Source organism: Leptonychotes weddellii, chromosome 1, assembly GCF_054177405.1.
Source record: "Leptonychotes weddellii isolate Sample4059 chromosome 1, ASM5417740v2, whole genome shotgun sequence".
Classification (NCBI taxonomy): domain Eukaryota; kingdom Metazoa; phylum Chordata; class Mammalia; order Carnivora; family Phocidae; genus Leptonychotes; species Leptonychotes weddellii.
This window is the reverse complement of record NC_138369.1, coordinates 181,274,517-181,302,481: the sequence shown is the minus strand read 5'-3', so window position 1 is coordinate 181,302,481 and position 27,965 is coordinate 181,274,517. Positions and strand designations below refer to the sequence as shown.

General features: G+C 43.2%; 1 protein-coding gene across 4 annotated transcripts in view; it reads left to right on the top strand.

The window, feature by feature from the left end:
* Positions 1-27,965, top strand: part of TIAM1 (TIAM Rac1 associated GEF 1) — a 374,369-nt gene that overhangs the window by 207,027 nt on the left and 139,377 nt on the right. For all 4 annotated transcript variants that reach the window (XM_081799219.1, XM_081799233.1, XM_081799229.1 and 1 more), the window contains one exon: positions 25,256-25,434. The gene's annotated coding sequence lies outside the window, so the exon portion shown is untranslated. The remainder of the gene's footprint in view (positions 1-25,255; positions 25,435-27,965) is intronic.

Genomic DNA, 27,965 nt, shown 5'->3' with positions numbered 1-27,965 from the left:
AAGTCAGTGCAGGTGTTGGCTGGCTTGTTAAAACAAGTTGACTCTACTTTCTCTTAAGAAAATTTGGAAGGCAGTCCTTGGTCACAGGATCACATTGCATGAGCCACCAAGATAAATGAAAATATAGAAAAAATGCAAATTATACTTTGCTATAGAAATAAACATTTTGGGGGCGCCTGGGTGGCTCAGTTGGTTAAGCAACTGCCTTCGGCTCAGGTCATGATCCTGGAGTCCCTGGATCGAGTCCCGCATCGGACTCCCTGCTCAGCGGGGAGTCTGCTTCTCCCTCTGATCCTCCCCCTCTCATGCTCTCTGTCTCCCATTCTCTCTCAGATAAATAAATACAAAATCTTAATAAAAAAAAAAAAAGAAAAACATTTTGGCAGGCTGCCCTAAACAGCTTTCCTCAATGAGTATCGTCAGTGCTGTCCTCCTTCTGTGTGTGGTTGGTAACCCTTCCTTTAGGGTTATTGGCTACCATATAACCAGCACATCTGATTCTGCCTTGTCATTTTGGTGTCACTGCGTTGGTAGAAGAGAACGGAGCAGCTAGGGATTTCCATTTGGGAGTAGTCAACTTCTGACTCTGAAAGGTAGCTGGGAATTCTGGGTTTTTAGGAGTTTTTAGGAGTGTGTCCAGGCTGTAAGTCTGTGAAGTTAATTTAACCCCCATGGTGTGTAAATTTCCAAGATTTCTTTGGAGCTGGTAGCTATATGTCCATCCAGAAAATTCTCAACAAAAGCTCATTAACCCAAGGCAGATAGTCTGACTCCTTTAATACACAATCCCAAATTTCAGTGGTTTCATACATTCCGAGGTTTACTTATTGTTCTTGTCATAGTTACCATGGATTGGCGACAGGAAGGGGTGGTAGTTTCTCTCTCTCTCTCTCTCTCCCTCTCTCTCCACAAGGTTATTCAGGGACTCAAGCTTGTTCCATATGGTTGGACCTTGATTCTTAGAGTTTTCTCCCGGCTTCTCTGCATTTGGTGTACAAGGAAGAGAAGGGGCCTGTAGAGTCTCCAGAGAGGTGTCAGGGGTAGATTCTGGAAGTGGCCCATGTTATTTGAGCCCACATTCCATGGGCCATAATGCAGGCACATGGCCCCCACATAGTGGTAACCGGGCTGGGAAGCTCCATTTCCTTGCTTCTCAGGTGAAAAGGAATTGATTTAATGTCTCTGCCACAGTTGAGTATTTAAACTTAATCTTAAGGGTTTCTGAAGGTGAAGTGTTTTGTTAGGAAGACCTTAAAAGAGGAATTTACTTGACCCAGTAGCTGGGTATTGAGTCTGATTTCCAGATTCATTTTTACCTTAAGTGTTTATGAGCTTCCCACAAATGGAGAAGAAAGGCTTTTTTCATTTTTTTTTTTAAAGATTTTATTTATTTATTTGAGAGAGAGAGAATGAGAGAGAGCGAGTACATGAGAGGGGGAGGATCAGAGGGAGAAGCAGACTCCCCGCTGAGCAGGGAGTCCGATGCGGGACTCGATCCAGGGACTCCAGGATCATGACCTGAGCCGAAGGCAGTTGCTTAACCAACTGAGCCACCCAGGCGCCCGCTTTTTTCATTTTTTGTCTTTTTAAAGTGCTGCATCGGGGACTTTTCTCTTTGCCTGATGATGTGTTTATTACCTGCTCAAAGATCCAGGATAAATGTCTGGTCATTCATGATACATTCTAGGTATAATCAAATTCGGATTTTTCAGACAGTACCTCTGGGGATCTGTGCTAATTTTAGAGATGCCCTGAAGTTCGTCTTTGTATCTCATTCTGCTCAGAGTTTATCACTGACCATGGCTTTTCAGGGTGAGAAGGCCACGTCTTCATGTTTTGTTTGAGACACAGCTCTCTTGACTTTTCGGGAGAACTTCTTCAGCCAGATTTTCTAGTCTAGGGGTGCAGAATTCCAGCTCTGTGATTTTTTTTCCCTGATGAAAGATTCCCACCCCTCCCTACAGATTCCAAAGCTTTCATTTTTAATAGTTTTGGAATCATTTAAAACTTTTCATACCTTACCAGTCATGTGCAACAGAGTCATGTTGAGCATCAGTTCATCCTCAGGTAATTTTTTTTCATCCCACAGAATTGATCATGATCTTGCACCGAGATTGGTAAAGTAGAGGATACTGAGGTTGGAAGGCGTGGAATAGCGAGGCTTTGGGGCTCGTTGTGCTGGCTTCATTCCTTCCTGTCCCATCTAGTGTGGTTCCGTGTCCCTTCTTCCTCCTCCCCACCATCCCTGCTCCCTCTGACTCTCCCTGCCGTTAATTTACTGTGGGCTGTCAAACCAGGTAATCACGCTTGTTAAATTGAGAATCAATAGGCTCTAAGTAAGGACTACAACAGAGGGACTCCCATTATCGACGGACTCAAGTTCAAGCTCCTCATCTGGTGTTTATAGTCTTTGGCAGGCAGCTAAAATGGCCCTTGCTGGGTTGCACAAAGTACAGCAACCCCCACCCCATCACACACACACACACACACACACACACACACACACACACACACTGCACCCTCTTCCCGAGCCACGCCAGGTTATAATCACCATAATCCATAGGCACTCATAATAAAGATCAACAAACATTTATTGAGTACTTACTATGTGTCAGGGTCTCTTATAGAATATAGTAAGACATTTTACACTCCTAGAGGCCAAAACATTTAGATTATATTAAATAGAGATTGCATTATCAAATATTTTAAATAACCAACAATTTCTTGTTATATGTAATTAATATATTCTATCTCAACAATTTAATAATGAGGTGTAGATTTAAATATTAAATGTAGGGGTCTGTGGAGTACATGAAAGCATTTAACCCTTCCAAGGATGAGCTGGGTAATGTTATTATGTCCCTTTTACAAATGAGAAAAGGAGATGCATCAGACTTCCAATTCATTTCTTTATATCAAATGAGAAGTTCTGCAGGTTATGTAACTTGCCCTGGGTTAGGGGCAAGCTAGGGGGCGCCAGAGCTGGCCATTGCCTCGTACTGGCCAGGTGATGCTACTTGACTCTTTTTGTTGAACTTCCCTCCCTGCCCTTTAATTCTGCTTGGAGGAACTCTTAATTTCTATCCTCAAAATTCAGTGGAGACTCTTCATCTTCCTGTCACTTGCCCTTACCTTACACTCTGTTCTCCCTGAATGAGGTCAAGCTGTGCCTACTACTGAGACCATTTCTCATGACACCCTCTCTCTCTCTGCTGGATGTGAGCTTTTTTGAAGACACGATCAGGATTGGGGAGTGTTGTATGAAACGCTAGTGGAATTGATCAGCATGAGAGGCTACCAGGCCCAACATCCCACTTCCCAGATGACAAAACCAAGGCCTGAGGAGGTTCCAGCACTGAGCTGTCTGGGGTAGATCTCAAAGTAGAACCCACATCCTCAGAGTCTGTGACAACGCGGACTTAAAAAGCAGGACACTTGGCAGTGATTTGGGTTTTGTTCATTCCTGGCAGCGTTCTGGATGGCCCACTGGGGCTCTGAGATGGGGGAGATCTTTCTGAGCATCCGGTGTATTTAATGTGTACTCAGAATGTTAACAGTCGTGGGAGTGGCTTGGCACAAAAAGACAAAGCAAGGCCCCAAATTTACACAAACCTGCTGACCGATGTCCTGTGTGCTGGTGAGACAGAAGAGCCTATGAACATGTGTGGCTAAAGGGGTTTTATTTTTTTTCTAAGATGAAACTAACACATTTGATACTTTTTCATTCATTCTCCTATTTAATGTAGTAAGTTGCTTGTTAAATTGTTTCAGCTTCATGATACAAATGACCCATGACTATTTTGTATCTATGTATATGACTTAGAATAAATAAGCGTCATGCTTAAAATTTTGTTTTATTTTGCATTTGTCACAAGCTTTGAGAAAAGTTGACAATACAATATAAAGAATTTATTTTCTCTAAATCACTTGGGGGGTAAGTTGCTATTACCCCAGACATGAGTGTTTTTTTCCTTCATGTAAAGAGGACACTCATCTATACAACCACCCTCCAGGGCTCAAAATCACAGAATGAATGGATACGTTACCACCAGCTACTCCTCACACCCCATTATAGGTTTGCCATTTGTCCCAAGTGCTGGAAGGATGGTCTCCCCGCCTTTTTTAAAAGATTTTATTTATTCATTTGAGAGAGAGAGAGAGACAGAGCACAAGCAGGGGGAGGGGCAGAGGAAGAAGGAGAAGCAAACTCCCTGCTGAGCAGGGAGCCTGATGCAGGCTCCATCCCAGGACCCTGGGATCATGACCTGAGCCAAAGGCAGACGCTTAACCCACTGAGCCACTCAGGCATCCCAAGCTGGTGCCCTTTTAAATAGCATGTGTGTCTAGTTAGAATCATGTGTTGGGTTGTCATGTGTCTTTAGATTAGACTCCTATCAGGAACACCTCCTCAGGCTTGATTCTTATGACCCTGATACTTTTGAAGAGCTCTGGGCAGTTTTTTGGTCCAGTGTCCTTGCATTTGGTCTTACTTGATGTTTCATACAGATCAGACCTGTGTTCTGCATCACTGGCAGATAGAGCTGAGGTGTGGATAGTGTGTCCTTCTCATGGTGTCTTCTCTGGGAACTCCCAATTTTGACCTGTTTCATTTCTCATGGTGCCCACTCACCTTGGTCTCTTGGTTAGAAGATGCTGTCCGTCAACCTGATCTGCTAGGAAGTTAGTCGTTGAACCTTTGTAATTAGTAAATGTTTTTTTTAAGATTTTATTTTTATTTTTAAGTAATCTCCACACGCAATGCTTGAACTCACAACCCTGAGATCAAGAGTCGCGTGCTCTACTGAGCCAGCCAGGCGCCCCACTAAATGTTTTTTATAGAGAGATATTTTGAGATTATGTAGATCCCTTATTTCTTATAGAACTTTCAGTTTATTTATTTATATCTCTATGGACTCATAGCTTTTTGTTTTAGTCAGTGGGTTATACTCTGTTAGTAGTAGTGTTTATTTTGATACTCTGGTCTTTCCTGATTTGACCTGTGATGGTCCCTTCAAGTAGACTCCTCTGTCCCATTGTGTCCCCCCATCCCTCACTCTGCTTGGATTCTGAAGCACCCGGACTGCTCCTTTTGTGGGCACCTCCCCCCTCCCCCAGTTGCTTGGACTCTGACACTCCCATGCCAGGCCAGTCCCTTGGGTGGATACTCTCCTCACTCTTCTCACTGGGTTTTTTATGCTTATCTTGGGGGTCAGTACACCATAGATATTTTTATGAAGGTTTAGGGGAGAATTGGTTTTGGTGTTACATTGAAAAAAACAGTGAAGCCTGTTTAGAATTTGTAAGCTGGCATGGGAAGGTGGTGGGTGTGCCTCCAGGCACATTCTTACACAAATTATTCAAAGACTTGGGAGAAGTTCCATCATGTTAAACCCAAGTTTAAAAATGTTGTCATCAGGGGCACCTGGGTGGCTCAGTCGGTTAGGCCTCTGCCTTCGGCTCAGGTCGTGATCCCAGGGTCCTGGGATTAAGCCCCGTGTTGGGCTCCCTGCTCAGTGGGGAGCCTGCTTCTCCCTCTCCCACTCAGCTCCCCCTGCTTATGTGTGCATGCTCTCTATCGAATAAATACATGAAATCTTAAAAAAAGATGTTGTCATCACCTTTTCTCTCAACAGCAACAATGGGGTGTTGATAAGATTTCTAAGGCGATCTGGAAGGGTGGCTTCTCGAGGAGAGCCTTGGCTGAGGCTGAGGGACAGGAGGGTACGCTGCTGGCTGGAGGCTGTCGGAGGTGGTCCTGTAAGGGAGGACGAAAGCTGGGAGCCAGCTTGTCTTTATCCTGTGTGCTCACTTCTCCTTCCCCCTCTCTTCTCTGCCCTGTTCTCTTCCATGCTGCACTCCCATTGACCCTCTGAGCCCTTTTGCTCAGCTTTAGAACCAAATGCTCGTTCATTACCACTTTCTACCACTTTCTTTTCTATACAGTTTATTATGATTTGCCACTCTAAAAATAATCAACTGAAATTCTTGACTCCAAATTTAATTTTAAAAAACTGTTCATGGGTACATGTTTTTAAAAAGGCGGTATTTTAGTGAAGCGGTGCTCATAATGAACACTTCCAGTTGCACATCCCTGTTAAGCAAAATATTTAAAATTTTTATCATTTATTTTATAAGTATATCTTCTCTCTCTGTTCCCCTCTCCCCCCATACACACATACACATGCACACACTGACCAGTGTGACAAAAGATACTTATCTGAGATAGGAGTTGGGTAAATTTAGAAATTCAAACATGTCAATGGCATAAAATCCCAATCTGTTGTCAGAATTTGCTAGAACTGGAAAAGTTCTTTTTGTCCTCTTGAATTTTAAGTAACCATACCTACATGTAAAGAGATCTTGACTATGTTGTCCTTGTAGTATGTGTCACTCTTACCTTTGACATGCAGTAGGTGCTTGGCTGCATTGAACTAGGTCCCCAGTTTTGAGGCTGGTAGGGTGGGTTTCTTAGACACAGATTCTGTTTCAACCTGATGGCCCCCAGAAACACAGAAAGACTAGGATCTGATGGCTTATCCTGATTCCTTTTGGAGTCTAAGCTTCCAAGGTTTTCTTTTCTGTTCCCTTCCCCCTCTTATGTTCTTTCCCTTCCATGGTGCTGTCTACCATTTATCCTACCTCTAGTACTAACTTCTATAGGGAACCCGTAGGTCGGTCTGGAGTTTCTGAGGAAATTGAACAAAGGGTCTTTTCTTTGCTTTAGGATCAAATAGAGTATATGAATATAGCTGTAGTTTTCACAGCCAACTAGAGACCATAACTCTTAAGAGTCCCACCAAGCAGTGTCTTATATTTCATTGCTTTTGGTGAGCAGGAGTGTGGGGTAGAGTTTCATATGTATTCACTCTGTCATTTGCTTTCTGCTTTATCTTAACTCGTTTTTTGCCAGAGTGCTTTTTTTAAAAGGTCCTTTTCTGTTGTTGTTGTTTAAACAATTATAAGTCATTTTGATGCTAATGATCGTGAAGGTAGTGCTGCTGGATAGTCCAGATCTAAATCCAGAAGTTACTTAGCATTGACTGTGGATACCTTGCAGGACAGTTTTGCAAGATATTTGTCATCTGAATTTCAGGTTGAATAACAATGTTTCTATTCTCAGAGCCTAATATCCCACCTGGATCGCGGAGGGGGGGGTGTCAACTACGTTTGTCTAGTGTACTTTGATTATCTCACCTAGAGTGTAATTCCTAGCTGAGTCCCTTTTTTATTTTTCTCAATCCCAAGGGTGTCCTCATTTAATGCCCTTGTCTGTATCCCATAGCTAGGGATTACATGATAAGAGGGTCTAGAGAAGAATAAGAAATTGGGCCCAGGGTTTTTATTGTACAGTGTTAAATTCCACTGTATTAATCTAGCTCTTATAAACTGAGCCCTAAAGAAAAAGACCATTGGTTTCCAGCCTTGGGCTCCTGGTCTGGGTTCTTCCTGGCTGACTGGGCAGGGTAATCATACCTGTGTCATAGACTTGATGGAATACCCCACCTTTTTCCCGGTCCTGAGCACTGGGCACGTAGTATCTCATACGTAATAGCCGTGGCTTATACTTGTTTGTATATATACAACAGCAACAACACACACACATACACATATACAACACATATATACATATATATGTATATATGTATATACATAATCTCACTCTCTAGAGAACTCTGCTCTAAAATTCACAACTCAGATCAACCCTTGTTGTCCCTGCCATGCATACCTGGGGAGTTATCTACTCTGAGTCAGACTCTTGGAGCTGGATGTTCCTAGTCCGTTTGGCAACAAACACATTTTATTATTGCCTCCTCCTACCATGAGATATCAGGAATTTGTGCTTTAATCCCTTAAAACTGTGACCTTTTAAATCAAAATATTATAGAGTTAGTATTTTGGCATATCTATAGATGAGTCTATTTATATTTAGTAAATCTGATTGGCTTTGTGCATTCCTGACGGGTGGTGGATAAGGTAACGTGTACCTGCCATTGGCAATATTCTTTCCAAGATACTTAAATTTTTGTCTCTGGTTATCTTCAATCAACAGTGGTTATATTTAGAAGATGAGGTTTCTGTCTTTAATTTTGGGTAATAATAATCTTTTCAAAAAGCTTGCGATAGCATCAAAGAGCTGAAGATCTGGTGTATTATTTTACAAGGTTGTGGTCTTTTGAGTTGTCATTTCTCCTCCTTATAATTGATCAATGAAGAGGGGTATTGGATGCCCCTCATGACTATTTCATGTGAAGGCTTCGTGTATTTTCATTGCAATCAGTAAGGAATGAGATTTCATACATTTGAGTACTAATTTCACAGACAGTTTTTTCATACTTGCTTGTTTTTTTGAAAATTTCTAATTATGGTACAGAAGCCTAGAGATTACGATTACTGATCAGTATCTGGATATAATGAAAGATCCCACATTTATCATCTGTTTATCACTTCTGTGGCCAGACAGTAGGTCGTGTGGTTTCCGATGGATTGTTCCATTTACTCTTACTATTTCCATTTTACCAGTGAGGAGACTGAGCCTTAGTGGTGTGAATGAACTCGCCACAGCCATTTAGGTATTCAGTAGCAGAAGCAAAATTCCCACCCAAGTCTGTCTCTGAAGTCCATTCTTTGAGCACTAATCTCTCGGTCTCAGTCACTTAATGGCTAATAAAATGCAGTTGAGCTTGAGAGGACTCTTGTTGGGGAACAGTCCTTATTTTGACTGATGCTGTTGGGTGTCTTTCACAATTACTCAAGACCTGTTCATTATCTGTTTCAGATATCATCTTGAGATTAATAATTAACCCTTAAGGGCTTTTCCCATTGTGTCAAGTTCAAACAAAAGAAGCTGACAAACTCCCATTTTATAAATCGAACATACGTAAATAACAGCACAAGCCCCAACAAGAAATAACAGTCGACAGGTTTAGTGTTTGCTCCCCTGAAGCCTGGGCCAATGTCAGCAGTTAATTGCATTCTCAGAAATGTCATGGAAGCAGGGGAGGGTGGTGGCATGGATACGTGGCCAGGCTTACTCCTTGAAAACCGTGGCTGTGTTTTCCTTCATTCTGAGAAGCATGGAGCAGATTTATTTTTGATTGAGCCCCAGAGGGAGATGGTGGAGTCTTCTCGAGGATTAAATAAGTATAATGTATTACCAATTATTTTTGAACAATACGTTGCTACGTCTTAAAGGAGTCTGGATGCTCTGTTTTGAAAACAAAACAAGCCCACGATTAGAAATTTTGGCTCCTGGTTGTTGATGGTTTTTGTTTTAATTAGTGGGAAGAAGCTGCTAACTCCAAATGTAAGTATTGCTGCTGTATAAAAATCACCTGCAAAACTCGTATTCCTGTTCACATGTACCTCCCTCCTGCAATAGGTATTTCATGCAGAGCAATGTATTTGTTTCTTTCTCTGACTCATATATACCGGGCCTTATAAAAAAGGGGGTACACACACTATTTGTCCTTCTTTTAATTTATTTTAAAGCACATACTGCAGTTATCCCATAACACACGTGGGCATGTGTGCATACCCCCCGCCCCAACGCACATGAACCCTGGCATGGATCTGACCCATGCCAAGTGAGTAAGAAGTCTAAGAGCCAAGGATGATGCCTGGTTAGTCATTATTATCTTTCTCATGGTCTGTTCTATGGTTGATGGAGAGATCTGGGTAAAGGAACATAGGAAATTGAGAGGGAAGACTGCTCAATGTGGGTAGTGCTGGTGATGATATTGATACTTGGAGCTGCCAATTAAGTAAACACCTGGATGACTTGGCTCTTTATTTGGCAAGAAGACTGAATCTATAGTCATAAAAATGAGCCCATTTTTGTTAGATGGTTCCCCACAATAATAACCCACAGAATACTCAAGGTCCCACAGGCCATTAATAGATATTCCACCAAAAAAAAAAAGTTTCCTGATTAAGAAAGTTCGGGAAACAATTGGTTAAAAAAAGTGAAATCCAATTCTTCACTATAAGAGCTCGAGTTCCCTCCTTTGACCATGGCATGCATTTTTCTTCGGGCATCTATGAACATTTCCTGTGTTTCTACAGACTGTGTACAAATGTTGGAAGACAGTGTGGAGTTGAGAAATGAGCACAACACGTTTTGGAGGAGGCAGACCTGGCTTGTGATCATGGTCAAGTTTCATGCGCTAGACAATAGATATGTCCCTTACAATTAGGAATGTTTCCTTTTTTAAGGACTTAAGCAGTATTTCAAAATGATCATCACCTTTTTTCCCCTGAGTAATCATAACACTCAGCTTAAAAAAATCACGGTCATGTTAAACTGCTCTCCTGTCCTATTGTGTATAGTTTCATAATCTCTGTGTATTTTTTTTTTTTTTACCTTGCCCTGTGAAGAGCATATATTTCATTGTAAAGTGTATTGGTGACATGCGCATCCTCTTGGCATAAAGAATTTTATTAAGTCACACCTTCATTTTTCATGTACCCTGAGCTCATCGTAGCTACTTAGTTTTGGGGTCTTACATTGCACTTTTTGGTTTTTGTTTTATCCCCCCCTGCCCAAAAGGATCTCTACGGCTGTTTCAGGAGCCTGAAGCCTTCCCCATCTTCGTATCCCTGTGAGATCTCGAACCAGCCAAGGGAAGGTGCTCATGGAATTGGGTTGAGTTGAATTGAGATGGAGCTCTTAAAGTAATGATCGGAGGAATTTTTTTTTTAGATGAGAAACGTCATGATCTTATTTACCTTTATGGAAAACTGAGCCCAGCGGGAACAGCACAGATGGCAGTCTGTTCCTGTGAGTGTGGGGACGGAGTGAGATAAACAGAACAAAGCAGGTGGCTCTGGAGCTGGCCCCCTGGTGCCAACATTAGTTCAGGCCACACACAGTCCCCGCTTCCCTGTGCTTGTTCGAGTGAGACATGGGTGGAACCAGAAGGCTGGTATTATTTTGGTCATCGAGCCCTAGTTAATGAAAACACTTGATTAATCCCCTCCTTCTCAGGGATGCTATTTTGAATGGAAAATCACTGTTGGAAAAGCAAATCCCTACATTGATTATGAACACAATATCCCCCGCCATTATATCCCCCCACCCCCAACAGCTCCCTCTTCTGCAAAGCCCATGTTTTGGAAGCGCTTATTAGGAGCTGAATTTTTTTTTTTTTAAGTTGTATTTATTTAAGTCATCTCCACGCCCAACACAGGGGGCTCCAACTTACAAGCCTGAGATCAAGAGTCCCATGCTCCTCCCACTGAGCCAGCCAGGCGCTCCCACCAGGGGCTGAATTTTACTGAGGGAGGAATATGAAGCTGTAGAGAAATTAAGTGATTTGCCCCAAGTTGTCAAGTTATCCTGGCGCTCACAGAGGACTATCCGTTGCCTACCTACTGTGAGTGTTCTTTGGTTTGGTCCTTGAAAAAGTCAAGCTTCCTACCCTATGGAAGAGCCGAATTAGGATGCCCAAACCAACTCTCTCAGCTTGTTTTCTCTCAAGGCAAATTTTTTCAGAAGAGGGGCATGCTTAGGGCTTGGGAGGGCCGTAGTGACGCGTCAGCCTTCCGAGGGTTGGTTTGGTTTAAATGTGGACCTTTCAGTTCCAGCTAGCTCAGAGGACTTGCTTTCCCAGTGTGATGCATTAGTCACGAGCAGGGCGTAGGAGGGTGTTGAACAATCATTCCGACCCTCCTCACCATCACTGGGTTTTCAAGCTCAACTTCAAGCCCAGCTACATTAGAATTGAGGACATGCTGGGGACACCTCCCCACACCTACCCTGCTGTGTGCTTGAAGTCTTGGCTCAGGGGTGAGAGAGGGTGGTGATTTCACATCCAGGGCTAGAGCAGAAACGTCACCCCGGGGAAGCTTGTGTACCCAGGACCTCCATAATTTATGTATTATGCGGTGGGGGGTGGGAGAGGGTTAGGAGTGGGGGCCTGTGTATTTGTGTTTTCCAGTTTGCAAATAATGTTTTGATACAGTTTTCCATATTGAAGTAAAAAAAGTAAAAAAGAGCCATAATTCTTGATGATGGTGGCTACCATCGTAAGCTCAGAGGGATGCAGTTATCTAGAAATATATGACAGGGGCCCCTGGCTGGCTCAGTTGGTAGAGTATGCGACTCTTGATCTCGGAAGTGTAAGTTCAAGTTCCATGTTGGGTATAGAGATTACTTAGGAATAAAACCTTAAAAAAATGTTCTTAGAAATATATAGCAAAGGTGACATCATGAAAGTGATGTCCTCAGTGACCCCTTCATGCCCTGGAGCTTGGGGCTACCAGGAACACCTCCAAGTAGATCTTCTTTCAGACCTCAAATCTGGTGGGTCAGTCAAGAGCACCTGCTGGATAGACTGTTGTAAACATTTGTGGGGGAATAATCTATATTCTTTCTGTTCCTTTGGTTGACATTGATGCCATTAGGTACTGGAGAAAAAAATCTGTGGGCATGTGATGGTTAATTTTATATGTTAACCCTAGGCTGTGGTGCCCAGTTGTTTGGTTAAGCACCAGTGTAGATGTAACTATGAGGTAATTTTTAGATATGATTAGCATTTAAATCAGTAGGGATTGAGTAAAGTGGATTATCCTCCATAGTGTAGATGGGCTTCATCCAATCACTTGAAGGCCCTGTAAGAGTAAAGACTGAGGTCTTCTGGACAGAAGGAATTCTGCCTCAAAATGCCTCTGGAGTCAAGACAGCAGCATCATCTCTCCCCTGGGTCTCCACCTTGCCAGTCTGCCCCACAGATTGTGAACTGGCCAACTCCTACGATTGCATAAACCAATTCCTTAAAATATCTGTCTCTCCATCCATCCACCCATCATCCATCCATCCATTTGCATCCTGTTGGTTCCCTTCTCTAGAGAACCCTAACACAGGACATGTGTGCCATGGACCGCCATGTCAAAAAGTAATAAGCTGATGATTCTCTTAGAAGAGACGGATTAAGACAAGTGTTCTAGTAGCTGGTAACTGTGGGGATTCGGAGGAGAAAAGTGGTAAAGCAGGTCTTGGAAGACCAGAGCTTTGCACAGTTTTCCAATAAAACACTCCAACATAAAAAGAGAATTAACTTCCAACCACTCCATGTGCCATTTATTTTGGGGAAAAGATAGGTATTTCACCTTAAAAAAATCATAGACATTTAAAATTTTACTCCATTATCAACCTGCCCCAACTCCTCTGCCCTCACTAACCTCCTAGTAAATCTGAGTCAACGTGACTCTTCAGAAAGATGCCCCTTTATCCCGATGGATCTTCTCTCTGCTGGCCTTGCCAGGGGTCTTTGTACGTCAGGTAGCAGAGCAGGGATTCAAGGGACTGGATTCTGGAAGGACATTATGTGCATCTTGAATGTGGGTTAGTTGGGGTTTGCAGTGATGAATGCACTGAGTGAGCAGCAGAGAGGGGTATTAGGTATGGGGATTAAAGGCAGGGAAACCTAAGTTGAAGGATAGAAATAGAAGGAGTGGGATATAGAGAGTACTTCAGGGACTTTGGAGGAAGAAGAGGGGAAGAAGGAAAAGACTGAAAGAAAGAAATTTCATAAAGAAAGAAAGTTCGTGAAGTCCCAAAGAAATACCAAGGAAGAGTATTTTCAGATACATTGCCTCAATCCTCAGCACAAACCCTCAAGGCAAATTTCCCATTTTGCAGATGGAGAAAGCGATATACAGGGATGTTAGATGACCGGCTCAAGGTCACAAGGACATTAGATGGCAGCTGAAGGCTAGATCTGACTGAACCCAAAGTCTGTGTTACATTGACAAATCAATGCTACCTTCTCCGAGGAATCGTAAGTGTGGAAGGTTTTGACCCTAAATAGTGTGTCAAATTTGAACTATCACTGGTTAGTCCCATGGAGGGATCCAGAAGGGGGTTACAAAGAGGGATGTGTGCTGAAGACCGAGATTCAGGTAGTGGGGAGTGTGGAAGGAAGTGAGTTTATTAAAGAGAAAAGTTCTCTGTATGGAGAATTTGGTAGAAGGCTATGGGCAGGACCTACAGCTGGGGTCAGAGGCATACCTGCAAAGTGCATGGAATCCAAGGCAAGGAACCGTGGTTTGGTGGGGGACGGATACTGATGGGAGGCCACGGCCACTTGAACTTGTAAGTGAGAGCTCTTTTAGTTACCAGTGGTTTTCCGGGTGGGAAGCTGGCCAGACAGAATGAGGATTTCTTCCAGAAGATGAAACCTTTTCTTACCACCTAGGAGGACCAAAATTTCATTCAAAACTATTTCAAAAATGATTTTTCTTTGTGTGTTGTTGTTGTTGCTGGCCTTTTTTTTTTTTTTGTCTTTCAGACTATGTAAGTGATATTTCTTGGCTACTTATCCTGGCTCTGTCTGAGATCCCCCACACCAAAAAATGTGGCCATGCTTGCAGACTCGTTTTTGTTTATTGCCTCTTGGCCAGTCATTGTATTGTCTTGTGGAGGGTGGAGATCAGCAGGTTGCAAAAATGAGTCCTTCCTTCCTGTATCATTTTCTTTTTCTACACATGGCATCGTTTTATTAAGCACCAGTGAAGGGATATTGACCAACGTCTTGATTATAGGAAACACCATGTAATGGCCCCCAGTGAGAGCTAGTCCTGTCAGCCCATAACTTCAGAGCAGCCTCAAGTTCTCAGCTGAAGTTCTTCCTGAAGATTCTGGGAGATTTTGACATTGCTGTGATGTTGCTTCACAAGGCTAAGATGTCGGGAAAATTTGAACTGTATAGATGGGGAAACTGAGGAATTTGTCAAATAGGCTTACAAAACTAACATTAGCCACAGATTTGGGGATAGTTTTTGTTGTTTATTTTTTTTAAACTTTTAAAAGATTATTTATTTATTTATTTATTTATTTATTTATTTACCATAAAGATGTTTTTTCTGCTGCTGGAGAGTTCTCTTGCGACTTGCATACCCCACCTGTCCACCATGCCCCCAGGGGAAACAGTAAGCCTGGCCCAAGGTGGAACAAGACAGATAGAAGGAAGAGGGGGAAGGAATAGGTCCTCCAAGTGGTTTTGTTCAAGCCGGGGTCATGTGGCCGGGGCAGGAGGCATTCCTGTGAGCTTTCCACACACCGTCTTTTCTCAGCTTCCGGATCAACTTTCTCTGTGCAACGGCAGCCATCTTCAATGTCACATGGATGCGCGAGATGCTTTCCTTAGGGTGGGAGAAGGAAATTTCAGAATTTATATTTCTGTCTATCGCGTGCATTTAAATTTTTGCCTATTTCTGTTTGATTCACATAAGTGATGCACATTATTAACATACACAGAAAGGTAAAATGTGCATCATTCATTTGAACAATAGCCTATGTATGTAAGTTACACGTTAGTTAAATGAGTGATGATACACACTCATCCTGTTTTAGATGGGCGTGCTCAGAACGATCTTACTGAGTGAGGATGCCCATAAAACCATTTGCACACTAGTGCCTCGGACAGGAGTGTACTCATTAGTTCTAAGAAGGCAGGCTGGTGTCTGTTTTGCTGCTTTGTGTGTGGTCTCATAGATATTACTTGGCAATGAATGTCAAGCTTTTTCAGCTAGTGGCTGTCATACAAGAAACAGATTTGCTTTGCGATTTTATGTATTGGTTGTTCTGCATGGGGACTTTGATGTATCGCTGTTTCAGAGACGTTCCCATGGTTTCCCAGGAACCGTCTTTATGTGAAAGAGGCTGATTATCCTCTTTGGACTACAGGGAGTAGTCATAAAAAAGTCATTTGATTTTTTTTTTTTTCCCCTTCTACTTTTAAAAATCAAGTCTGCAGCCGCTTCATGTGCTTTTTATTTCCCTCCCAATTTTTAATTCAGTTAGGATAAATGTTGGTCGTTCTTCAGCCAAAAAGATCTCACACCAGCGTTTGAAGTAAGGATTGGTCTGTTCCATCTTGCATTTCAGGGGCCAAACTCACTGGCACTTCTTGCCTTAATTGAATCATGAATTTACTGGAAAGAGACTCTCACGATGGTTCCAATTATGATATAGGTTTTAACTTAATTAAGCAGGTTAAAGAAACGTGGACTTCCTTTCAAGGGTAAGGAGCACAGAAACTTCTAGACCATCCACTCCATTTAAAGAGATGGATGGTCAGGAAGGTTGGCTTGAGTTGAGTTGCTTGTGGCCCTAAAGTGAGTTCCTGTCTTTCCTGCCATGGCTCTGGACCCGCTGTCACACGCCGTACCCCCCAGGGTTCTCTGGCGTAACCAGATGGTGGCCTGAAGCCTGCCGTCAGCTTCCGGTTTCACTCACACGTGAAAGGGATGGCAATTGTCCCCAGATGCTACATTTGCAGTAGGGTCTGGTGCGCTGCTGTGTGCGACCCACATGCATTTCACTGTGATGTGTACAGCTTTGGAGCCTCAGCCGTGTAGTCGGCGATCTTAGTTAAGTGATAAACCCAGTCTCAGGGCGAGTCAGGAGCATGGTGGGTGTCCTGAGGACCTAGAGAGTTCTGGGGGCTGAACTCCAATCTGATTTACATTTTAACTTCATGGCACTGAGCCTGAGGCCACATTTTATTTTTGTGTTAAATTATTGATGCTATTTCTTCCATTTATTATTATAGCCATTGGCTGAGTCAATAGAAGGCATGGTTGAGATAATGGTTTAAACTTCTGGCCTCTCACGGGTCATCAGAGGTTGTGTGTGTGTGTGTGTTTAAAGTTCTTGATTATACGATGGAATTGGCCAATATTTGTGTCTCCATAAATCCTTCCTGATCCAGGCTTTTTGGCAGGGTTTCTTTTCTTCCTCCCTCCCTGTCATGTTCCTTCCCTCCCTCCCTCCCTCCCTCCCACCTACCTACTTCCTTCCTTCCTTCCTTCCTTCCTTCCTTCCTCCCTCCCTCCCTCCCTTCCACCTACCTACTTCCTTCCTTCTTCCTTTCCTCCCTTCTTCCTTCCTTCCTTCCTTCCTCCTTCCCTTCCCTTCCCTTCCCTTCCCTTCCCTTCCACCTACTTCCTTCCTTCCTTCCAGTGCCCTGCTAATGTGTTCCAACCCTGGTTACTCTGTGCTTACGTGGAAGGGACACTGCATTTCTAGTAGGATCACAATGAATTCCCACCTCTCAAGTATAAAACTTTGGAATCGAGTGCTCCATTTTTGACCTCATGGTGGAAGGTGTTATTGTCACCTTTTTTGTCAGTTATCAAACTAGAAACTTCAGAAGCATCTCTCCCTTCTTTTTCTCCTTCCCTCCTCATTTCTGACAGTAAACATGTGGCCACTGAGTCCTGGGGATTCTGCCTGTTGTCCTTATTACTTCAAGGCTCTCACTGCCCCAGTTGAGGCCACCTTATCTCCAGTCCATCACTGCCTGATTGGTTCCTTGTAACTGGCCTCCACCTTCTCTTCCCTGCTAGCCAGAGTGGGCTGGGGAGAAGTGCTGGATTGCACACCTCTGGTAATAGCATCCCATCACACACTCCATTACACGTAATGTCTGCTTCCTTTGTGTAGCATCCATAGCCCCAACCCATCTTTTTAGCTTTACCATCTCCAGCTCCTTTCCGTGCATCTACCTCTCTACAGCACTGGACTGATGCTTTCAGCTCTCAGAGCCTTTGCTCTTTTCCTGGAAAATTCTGCCCCCCCCCTTTTTTTTTTGCATACTCCCTCCTGTCCCTGTTTATTTCCTCCCATCCTCACAAGCTAAGCCAAATCCTATTAGCCCATCAGGACCAGGTTCAAATGACAGCTTCTTCTGGCAGAATTAGCCTATTTCTTCTTATCATTCACTATTAATAATGCCAGATGAGCCCTGACAGCCCTGTCTCTGAGTGGATAGGTGACCATCGTTTACTCAGATTTGGGGCATCATAAGGCAAATGGTCTCTTTCCTCATCCTGGACATACAGTAGGTGCTCAATAAATGTTGGTTGGGTTAACTGTTGGTAGCAGTCAGCAAAATTATGTAGACTCTTGCCAAACAGTTCACAAGCAGTTTTTAGGTAGCCGTAAGCATAACTATTTAAGATCTACTTTTATACGCTCTATTTCATAAGATATGCTACCAATCGTAAGGCCCACCACTATTTTATGTACCACTCAGAAGGAAAATGGCACCAGTGAAACTGAACTGCACCATCGTGACTGTAAGGCACGTTTAATTTCAGAGATGTTCAAAGTGAAAAATGTGTTTCTTAGAATCAGTGAAATAAGGAACTGTGTTTTTTACCTGCTGGAGCTTGTGTAGTCTTAATTCTATAACTGCAAAAGAGAGTTGGAGGTGATTTGCAAATAAAAAATTGAAGTCATCTTAAATGGGTTTTTTTTACTTTAAAATGAGAGAGTAAAAGAGCATTTTGGGCTGAGTAGCCTGGGACTGCCTTGGGATGCTAGGCCTATGGAACCTTAACCTCTCACTGTTGTCTCATGAGTGAGCCCTAGTTTCTTCCTTTTTATTTTTATTTATTTATTTTTTAAAAAAGATTTTATTTATTTCTTTATTTGATTGCAAGAGAAAGAGATCAAATAGGGAAGGGTGGAGGGAGAGGGAAAGAGAGGGAGAGAAGCAGACTCCCCGCTGAATGTGGAGCCCTTCTCAGGGCTCGATCCCAGGACCCTGAGATCATGACCTGAGCTGAAACCAAGAGTTGGACACTCAACCAACTGAGCCACCCAGGCGCCCCTAGTTTCTTCCTTTTTAGAAGATGGGGACTTACAGGAATCAACCCCACTTTGAAAATCCTTGGGAGGAATGCCTTTAAAAATTTGTCACCAATCATCTTATTTGACATTGAAGTAGAAGATTCTTTGCTGCACTGAAATGTTTTCCTTAGTCTTTGATCAATATTCTCTGTTACCCCCTAAACACGTATCAGGATTGATGTTCCTAATATCCTCTTACCAGTGGCATTGCCCAGGACCCATTACAGTGTCCCTTTTTCTGTAGGGCAGCTGTGTTTCCAGCTATCATACTTGCTCATTGAGTTTTGGTTACTAAATTATCTTGGTAATCTAATATATACACACATACATAATATTTTTAGTTTCCCTTCCTTCCTCTCCAACCTTAGTATCTGGTTTACTGAATCATGCATGCCTTCTGCCAACACAAATACCCCCAGTAGCAGGAAGAGAACCAAGGAGCAACTACCAGCTGGAGGGCGTGATTCTTTCTGATGGGCCCTTTAGGCTCAAGCATGAGGGACCAACAGTGTGAAATTGGGGCTCCCCAGCCTGGTAACCTCTCCAGAGGGGCCTTTGTGGTATTTTCTCTCTCCTCTCTGTCAAAGGCAATCCCAGCCCATTGCTGGCAGGTGTAGTTGCCACACAGGCTGCTGGGGGGCATGGCCTCACCCCAGGGAGCTCTTCCTTGGCTCACAGAGTGGCCCTCCCATTGCTGCGTGGGAGAGGCGGCTCCAGGTCAGGGAACTGTTGGACCTGGACGGCGACAAATGGAACCAAATCGCTGGGGCGACCACATCCTGCTCTGCTTCCTGATGAAGAAGAGGGACCCCTTGACAGCTCGATTACATTTTGGGAAGAAAGACTTTCCTCCTGGCTGCTCAGCGAGAGAACAGGTGAAGGGAGAGTCCAGGTTGTAGGGGTTGGAGACCAGCATGGAAATGGCAGGTTGCCCTTTCACACCGCTGGGTCACCGGGGAGGGCCCAGAGAAGGTCTTGGAGGCAGACAGCAGCTGCTGAGTCTGAGAGTCTCTGCTCTTAGTGTTCCCTTCCTCTCAACTGCTCACCCAAGGCTGTGTCCTTCAGGATGGAGACACCCCTAGTCTCCAGGCTATATACCGCAGGCATGGAAAGCCAGAAAGATCTAGAACCAAACTCCCCCTCTGGAGCTGTAGTCTTTCACTGTGAAAGAAGAGCTGCTCTAACCCACACCCATTGGCCCCAGTGGTTTGGGATCCGAGGCTTCTTCCTGTGCCTGGGGAGGCTTCTGTACAGCTGGTGTGGGAATAGGAGGCAGGTCTGCCCAAGAAGAGGGACCTGGGTGACATGATTCCGGAAAAGATGTTTGAAATCTCTCCTAACTAGGGCACTGATGTGCTTTGGAGGAGGTAATTCTGGTGTGCAGTTTAAGGCTCGTGCACTCTGCTGTCTCACGGGAGGTGTGGAATCACTTTGAACGCAGTGCTGTCCTCTCCCACTGTCCCCTCCCTGGGAACACCCAGTTAAGTTTAGCCACAGCATGGTGGAATGCTCGAGGACAGATTTCAGCATTAGCAGTTAACCATGGTCAGCCCCACTTCCGTTTTCTTTGGGGATCAAAGGTTCCATTCTCTCTCGCAGCGACATGGGCATGCTTTTCTGACATGACTCAAACTTGAAACTGAGAGTTTAGGAGCAAGGAGCCCATGGTCACTCCTCTAGGAATGTTGGGTGGAATTCTCAAGTGTTGGGTAGCTTCACGGCTTCTTAATGGGAATGATGGTACTTAGATTTTTGAGAAATTACATGGTTCTCATGGTCTGTTCTGAGAAAGCTATTAAATCCATTTCGGTAAGCTGGGCCTCATCTGAGCCCTTGTTGGGCCAGGCCGTGGGGGTGTTTGGGAGATTTGATGGCCAGCTGTGTAACACAGCCCTCTGGGACTGGCAATTTCCAAACTCTCTCGGACGAAGCTGGGAGGGAGCTCCGTAGCGAGTGATGCAATGTTGGAGTTATATGCATTGGCAGTTGCCAGTGTCCAACAATAAACACCCAGAACCGAGGGAAACTTAGAAGAGTATTTTGGCCTAAAGCCACTGACACCCTGCCAGACAGATAGTAAGCATTCCATAAATGGTAGATTGCGCTGAGTCGGGGTAGAACATGTTACTTCACTTTGAAACACACTGACTTTACTCCTATGAGATATGGTAATGTCTGTCCCCGCCGAACCTGTTGGTTAAGTATTTTCAAAGATTCACTGTTCTAAAATTAAAAGTTATTATTTTAGTAGAGATTTCTTGACTTATAGCTGGCTTGAAAATACTCGTTCTATGAACATGTTTCCTCAGTTACCTTGGGATACATTTGGATCTAGTGGGAAGTAGCGTTGCTCAAAACTAGTGGAGTGTTGGGATATGGGAAATTTCAGGGATTTTGTGCAGCTGATATGGGTGTCTGTTTTTACCTGTCTCAAAAACACAGTTGGGCCAAAGCCACATCATCCATACTCTAGGGAATAGGAATTTGGAACCCCCTCATAGCCTGTTCATCTGTGCTAAGAATTCTGGTCCTGCCTTGAATCATCACGTGGTTCTCCTGGGAGGGAAGGCATGGCACCTCTTCTCTGTGCTAGAGTCTCAGTTTTCACACAAAGTGGACAAGCTCACCCCTGGTGGAACCCTGTCCTCATGCCAGATGAGGGTGGTCATCCCGTAGCATGACCCAGCTATACTTGGGCATGAGCCAGAGAGCTTACCACCCCTCAGGACTCTGTGGAGAGCAAAGAGTGATTAAGGAGAATTTCCTGGAACATTATATAGCCTCTCTACTCTTTAGCAGTATCCTACTTCTTCAGAACTTCTGTTACTGAGTTGTGATTTTCTTTTTAAATCAATTTTCAAGAAGAAACATCCATGTGAAATGTGTCACTGAGCCCATGTGGAAGGGTATGGTCCAGAACATTGCTTATCATACCACAGTGACCTCAGAGGACCACCGTGGAAATTTCTGTCTGATCTTGGTACCAAGAACATTCATCCTTCTTCTGAGTAATTGATTAGGAATTGTGAATTATACAACTGCCATGTTTTCTCAATTTGAGTTGGCTATTACAAAGCTTACTATAAATGCAACTGGCTGGGTAGCTTGATAGGGTATGCATGGTTACCCTTATTCTCTCTATCATCCTTCGGGTTTCTTTTGGGTTTTTTGAGGTTAGTAATTTCTTCTATTTTAGATTATGTATTTTTTTTTTAAGATTTTATTTATTTATTTTGTAGAGAAAGAGTGTGCATGCATGAGCAGGGGGAGGGGCAGAGGGGGAGGGAGAAAGAATCTCAAGCAGACTCTGTACTGAGCGTGGAGCCCAATGTGGTGCTTAATCTTATGACCCTGAGATTGTGACCTGAGCCGAAACCAAGAGTCAGACGCTCAACTGACTGAGCCACCCAGGCGCCCCTAGATTATACGTTTTTGAAAGTCACTCACTACTGAATCCTTTGTTGAATAAAGTAATGGTTAAAAAATATGTAAAAAAGATGACCAGTGAATTTTCTTTAATTTCTGAACCATGTAAAATTTTTCAGTGCCGCAGATCCATCCATCCATCTATCCAATACTGATTTTTAGACTAAGTATGAATAATAAAAACTAATTTTTTTGGTGCTTATTACATTTAAAATTAAAATTCAGGATTCTGACTTGTTCAGGATTTTGATCTGAGACCTCTATAGCCTCCTTCCTTCTGCTCCTCATTTTTAAGGTTCAAGGTAAGGGGGACCTTCCTGATTCTCATTAATTCATTAACTATGGAACAGTTTTGGGCACTGAAGTCATGATGAACAGAGTAAAAGTTAACATCCTTATGTAGCATTTTATAGTTTTTGTGTAACGTTTCATGTTGATTCTCTGTCTTTTAACAATCTTTTTAGGTAGGTAAGTAAGGTAGATAATCTTACATCCTCATTTTTCCTGTTGAGTTTCAGAATAGATCATTTACTTGCCCAAGGTCATATAAGTAAGAGAGCCTGGTGCAGGAGCTTGGGTATTTTGAGGGCAAGTACAATACCCCTTTCTCTATATAGTTTGGTTTCTGGAACTTTCGGGGACTTAAAAATGACAGGACGCTCCTTGGGAGTGTTTTTTGAAGGTGAAATAGAAAGTTCTGTCTGGCAGACTTTTTAGGAGAAGCTATGGATCAACTGTCACGGACACAGTATTTCTGACATCCGCTCACCTCAGACTGGAAGGTTGGGGCCATGGGACCCCTCAGCCTTGTCAATTTTTGCAGGTATATGAAGCCGGGGATTAGTTTTGGTAATTCCTCCCCCCCGCCCCCAGCATGCACACTTCCCTGTGAAAACTGCTTGACACCTGACACAGCAATGGACTCCAGGAGTTGACGATGAATCAGAGTGAGATTAAAAAACGTGGTACATCACTGTAATGTAAGCAGGCCCCTGGTATTGCCGGATTGCGTCAGAGTGGTGTGTGTGCTGTGAAAAATCGGGTGGATCACATCTTCCAGCTGCATCAGTCAATTCCCTGGTTGCCCCGCAACAAATTTAAGGTGACTGGTGTCATCCCATTTATAACACGAACCCAGTTTCAATGAGTTAGGCATCCTGTTTTCAGGAAGCCCCAGTAACAGTGGCCTTCTATAGCGGACTTCTTTTAGTTTACAAATGCTAAGTAAGGTGAAATCATAGCTAACGTTCATTGCAAACTGACCACAGGGTAGGTGCGAAGCTAGTCATGTAACATACATGATCTTCTTTAGTGCTCGTAATAACCTAGTGGTTTAGGAACTATTCTCTTTGGAGAGGGGTGATATGTAGAGTTTGCCCCCAAATCACCCTGCAGGTGACTGGTGAGGTCAAGATTTGACCTGATGCATGCAGTAGGACTGAGGTTCAAACCCCCAGCACTGAGCTTGATGCCTGGTTGCCTTCCGTTGAACCTGAATTCTTTGCAGTTCTCGAAGAAAACTCAGAGTACTGTAATCATTCTCGGGTGCCATGGTGGAGCTAACCACTCCAGGCAAAATGAGTGCTTCTTGGCATGTTGCAACCACAGTGTATCTGCTGCTTGCAAAAGAACACACATGAGGCTCTTCATTCATCCATGTCACGGGTCAATTCCGCAGCCGGGGTCACGGGGAGAAATTTTCCCCCACGTCCACATCAGACAAAAATTCTACCAGATACAGCTCAATTTTGTTTTCCTGCAATGTTTTATAAATAATGCCCCATAACTCTCGTCTTCTTCCCCACATTGTTCTTCTACTCAGGAATCAGAAGGCTATAGATGGAGAAAACTTGTAGTTCTGGTAGCTAGAATATGTACTTCTTTTAAAGTCTAAGAAAATGTGTTACCAGCTTCTGTGGTGCAGGTGGAAGGGCAGCCGTCTGCAGGCCCCCATTTGCCAGCAAGAATCCAGCCTTGCAAATTATTGGCAGAGGGCACCGTAATGAGTCCATTTCAATATAAATGGGCTCTTGCTTATTAATTTCTGCCAGTTCCTAGGCAATTCAGGAACTGCTTTGAAAATCTGAAAATTCGCAGAGAACAGCTTCAGAAGGATGCCTAGGAAAAGAGAGAGAACAAGCTAGCAATGGGGGAATTATGGAAAGGGCACGCATTGTAGGGTAATAATGGGGTATTGCTGAGGATGCGTGCTTCCTTCCTTGAAAAGCATGAGTCACCCACTTCAGGTTAAATAGCACGTTTTCCGAGATAAGGAAGAATTGCAACTTCACTGATTGTTCCGTGCTCTGCGGATGTGTGCATTTATTTATTTACTGCCTCTGTGGGCTGCCTTCCACAAAGTAGGCAGTTTTCTCCATGTTCCTGTTCAAAGCATTGGGCGCCCTGGGTCCTCACCTTGCTGGAACCCCCCAGCAAAGACGAGTGTGGGGAGGAGGGTGATAAGGTGCAGCCCCCCTGCAAGGAACCCCCAGACTCTCTTCCTTTCTTCCTTAGTATTTGCAGTTTCATCTCAGAAGGCAAGCTTTTTATTTTTTTTCCCTTAAAAAAAAAATATCATTCATACTTCTTGTTCCTGGAGCCGTCCTTGTCTGTTTATCCTCTGTGTTAAGTAACAGTTTAGATATTTCACTGAATTCTTTTCTGTACGTATTCTTCACAAGTTGCCTCCTCTGAATTTGATGTTTGGCCAGCTGAAAACTTGTATGCGATGAGTTCTGTGTATTTGGTGTTTTGTTTTACCGTCTTTTAACGTTTTCTTCAACTTCTGTCGTAAATGTAGCTCTGCTTTGGTAGTAACCGAGACTCTCTTATTTCCTTTTATTGATTATCTCTGTTCATTGAGACCTTTTAAAGATGAAGAGGGAGCCCTGGAAATCATTCCATAGTAACCGGTTTCTGTTAGCCATTGTTGTTCTCCCTAGAAATAGGGGAAAATGGTAACTTAGTCTGTAGGACTGGTTCGTACTGTAAATGTAGACATGCTTGCACGTATTTGTGTATCTGATTATGCCTGCGCTTTATACCTGTAGCTGAAGGTTGCACTGTTTGATTTGGGGTTTGGCGTCACACGCAAAATGGATGTTGGAGAATTGAGGAGAATGGACTCCATGGAAAAGGCCCATTTTCTGTGTTCTGGCTGACCACTTCCTTTCTCTTTTCTGTCCTCTGCAGGTTTTTGGCACATCCTCCGAGACTCAGATGAGACCATGATGGCCTCCCCAAGGGGCAGGTGCTGATACCTCTCCCGAGTCCCTGCCACTCTTCATCCTGACGCCATTCCCAATCTCAGTATCTAAATGCCACAGTGCTCTTCGGGCAAATTGGGTTGGGAACCACTGTTGCCTTGTAAGGTAGGTTTGTATGTGTAGTTTTGAGCCCGTATACATCTGCATGAATTAATGGAAATGCTTCCAAAGTGGTGGGACAGATACATTTTAGTGTAATTGGAATTGCTGGGTTGCATGTAGCTCGTGGGAAAAAGAATTTGGAACCACTTCTTTGGATTAGGGTTACACCCATCTAAGAATTCAAAAGCATTAGCATTAAAATTTAGAAAAGAAAAGAAAAAGCCGGTACCTATGAGATCTATTCTCCCCCTGTGAATTGCCCTCAGGGTCTTTTAAATTTATCCCTGAGCTTCACCATCTTTATATTGGATTATGTTTGAAAAAGACAAAGCTAGCTGCAAAATCTTAACTTCAAAACAATGATATATTTTGTTTCTGGTTTGGATAATCTTTAAAAAGCAAAATAAATACAGTCAAAATAATAATCTTTCTAAATCAAAGATCATCTTTTATTTGTTGCAAAACTTTCCTGTTTAGTCTCTTGTGTTAGGGGTATTTGCGTGTGACTTGGCAAAACACTTTTCATGGGTTTGTAAAGATTTAGCAAAAACTTTCAGAACTTTGTCTCAGTTTAATCTTAGCTCCCCCCCTACCCCCTACCCCACCCCTGTCTTCAAGCTCAGCCTTCAGTAGAGAAAAAACAGGCTTGAAACCAAGACCTCCCACTAGAAGCTAATTTTAAATTTGCAATCTGTTGTCTTGTGATTTTCGCTTCAAATTTAACTTTGAAATAAATACATTTCATCCTTTCTCCTGCAGATTTGGAGGTCTGTTTTCAAGTCATAGAAGGGTGATCATTATGTTTATTTTAATAGGTTTTTAAATACCTCAGGGGAGTGAAAAATTACATTATTAATAATTACAATTTATGTGCATCATTAAATGCCTTATGCTTGGATTTCACAATGTCCTTACCGATGACTGAGAAACCTTGCTTTGGTAGTTCACTTTTGACTTGAATGTGATATGAATTGGGTCAGCTTGGGCCCCCTAATGAGCTCTAATGTTTTATATATTTGAAGAGCCCTTGTTATAAGGGGTTCTGCATGAGGAGTACTCCCATCGAGGAGAGCTGTGTGAAGACATTAGTATATTTAGGTAACCAAGACAGGGATGGGTAAGGCATGGTCCCTGCCCCTGGGCCGTTATAATAAGGTGGGAAGGGGGTCCATACAAAGCAAGACAAGTGTGTCAGTGTGCAAATAACCACGCAGCCGACGCCATGTGAAGAGGTCAAGCGAAGTGCTGTTGGAATGTAGAGCAAGCATGATTAAATCCAAGCTAGATAGTATTTTCTTTACCTTAGGTAATTTTTCCCAGCCATCTGTTTTGAGTTTGGGTTTGGAGTCGTTTGTTGTAGCTGTCAGCAGAGTGCCCACATCCTCACTCTCTTCAATTATCAAAAAAACCCAGCGACTTAGAACATGTTAACATGTTTTATTTATTTTTCTTTCCTTAAAATGAATTACAGGTTTAGTGCAGAAACTTTAGAAAATACCAAAAAAAGGTATAAGTTTTGAAAAATCAAAATTACCCACAATCACTCTATCCAGAATAGTTGCTTTTAAAATTATTCTACAGGTCTAGCGTGTGTGTGTGTGTGTGTGTGTGTGTGTGTGTGAGAGAGAGAGAGAGAGAAAGTGAACATATTATTAATATTCCTAAAGAAAATTTTAACCTGCTCAAAACTATTTTCTTGGATGTGCATCTCAAATGTTTTTACTTCCGAGAATAAGAAGAGTTTTGCTCCAGTGACGTTTGACCCTACAGTAGAATGATCTTTTTTGATTATCTACTTCTGAATATATTTGAATTATCTACTTCTATATATTTGAAGAGCCCTTGTTATAAGGGGGTCTGCATGAGGAGTACTCCCATTGAGGAGAGCTGTGTGAAGACATTAGTATATTTAGGTAACCAAGACAGGGATGGGTAAGGCATGGTCCCTGCCCCTGGGCCGTTATAATAAGGCGGGAAGGGGGTTTTTACTTCCGAGAATAAGAAGAGTTTTGCTCCAGTGACGTTTGACCCTACAGTAGAATGATTATCTACTTCTGAACAGGGCAAGCCTTGGCAGGGTGACCCACAAGGCTGGGCTTGGATCACAAAGAATGGAAAGGCTGGGGAAAGGGTGGATCTCTCTGCTGTCTGTTTGGGGGACTGCTCCAACTGCTGGTCTCATCTAGGGAATTCGACTTCCTGGACCATAAACATATAGGCTCCTTAGTTCTCAAGCATTAGCATTAAAATTTAGAAAAGAAAAGAAATGATGAGGTTATTTCCAGTTTCCTTTGTATCTTCTTTCTCTCACTCTTTTCCCTCTGAACAATCTGAAGTTATAAGAGTATTTTTCTTTGTTCCTCTCTGCCCAGAGACCTTGGACATGGGGTGGTTTTCTTTTTTTTTTTTTAATTTTATTTATTTCTTTGACAGAGACACAGAGAGAGAGGAAACACAAGCAGGGGGAGTGGGAGAGGGAGAAGCAGGCCTCCCGCAGAGTGGGGAGCCCAATGCGGGGCTCGATCCCAGGACCC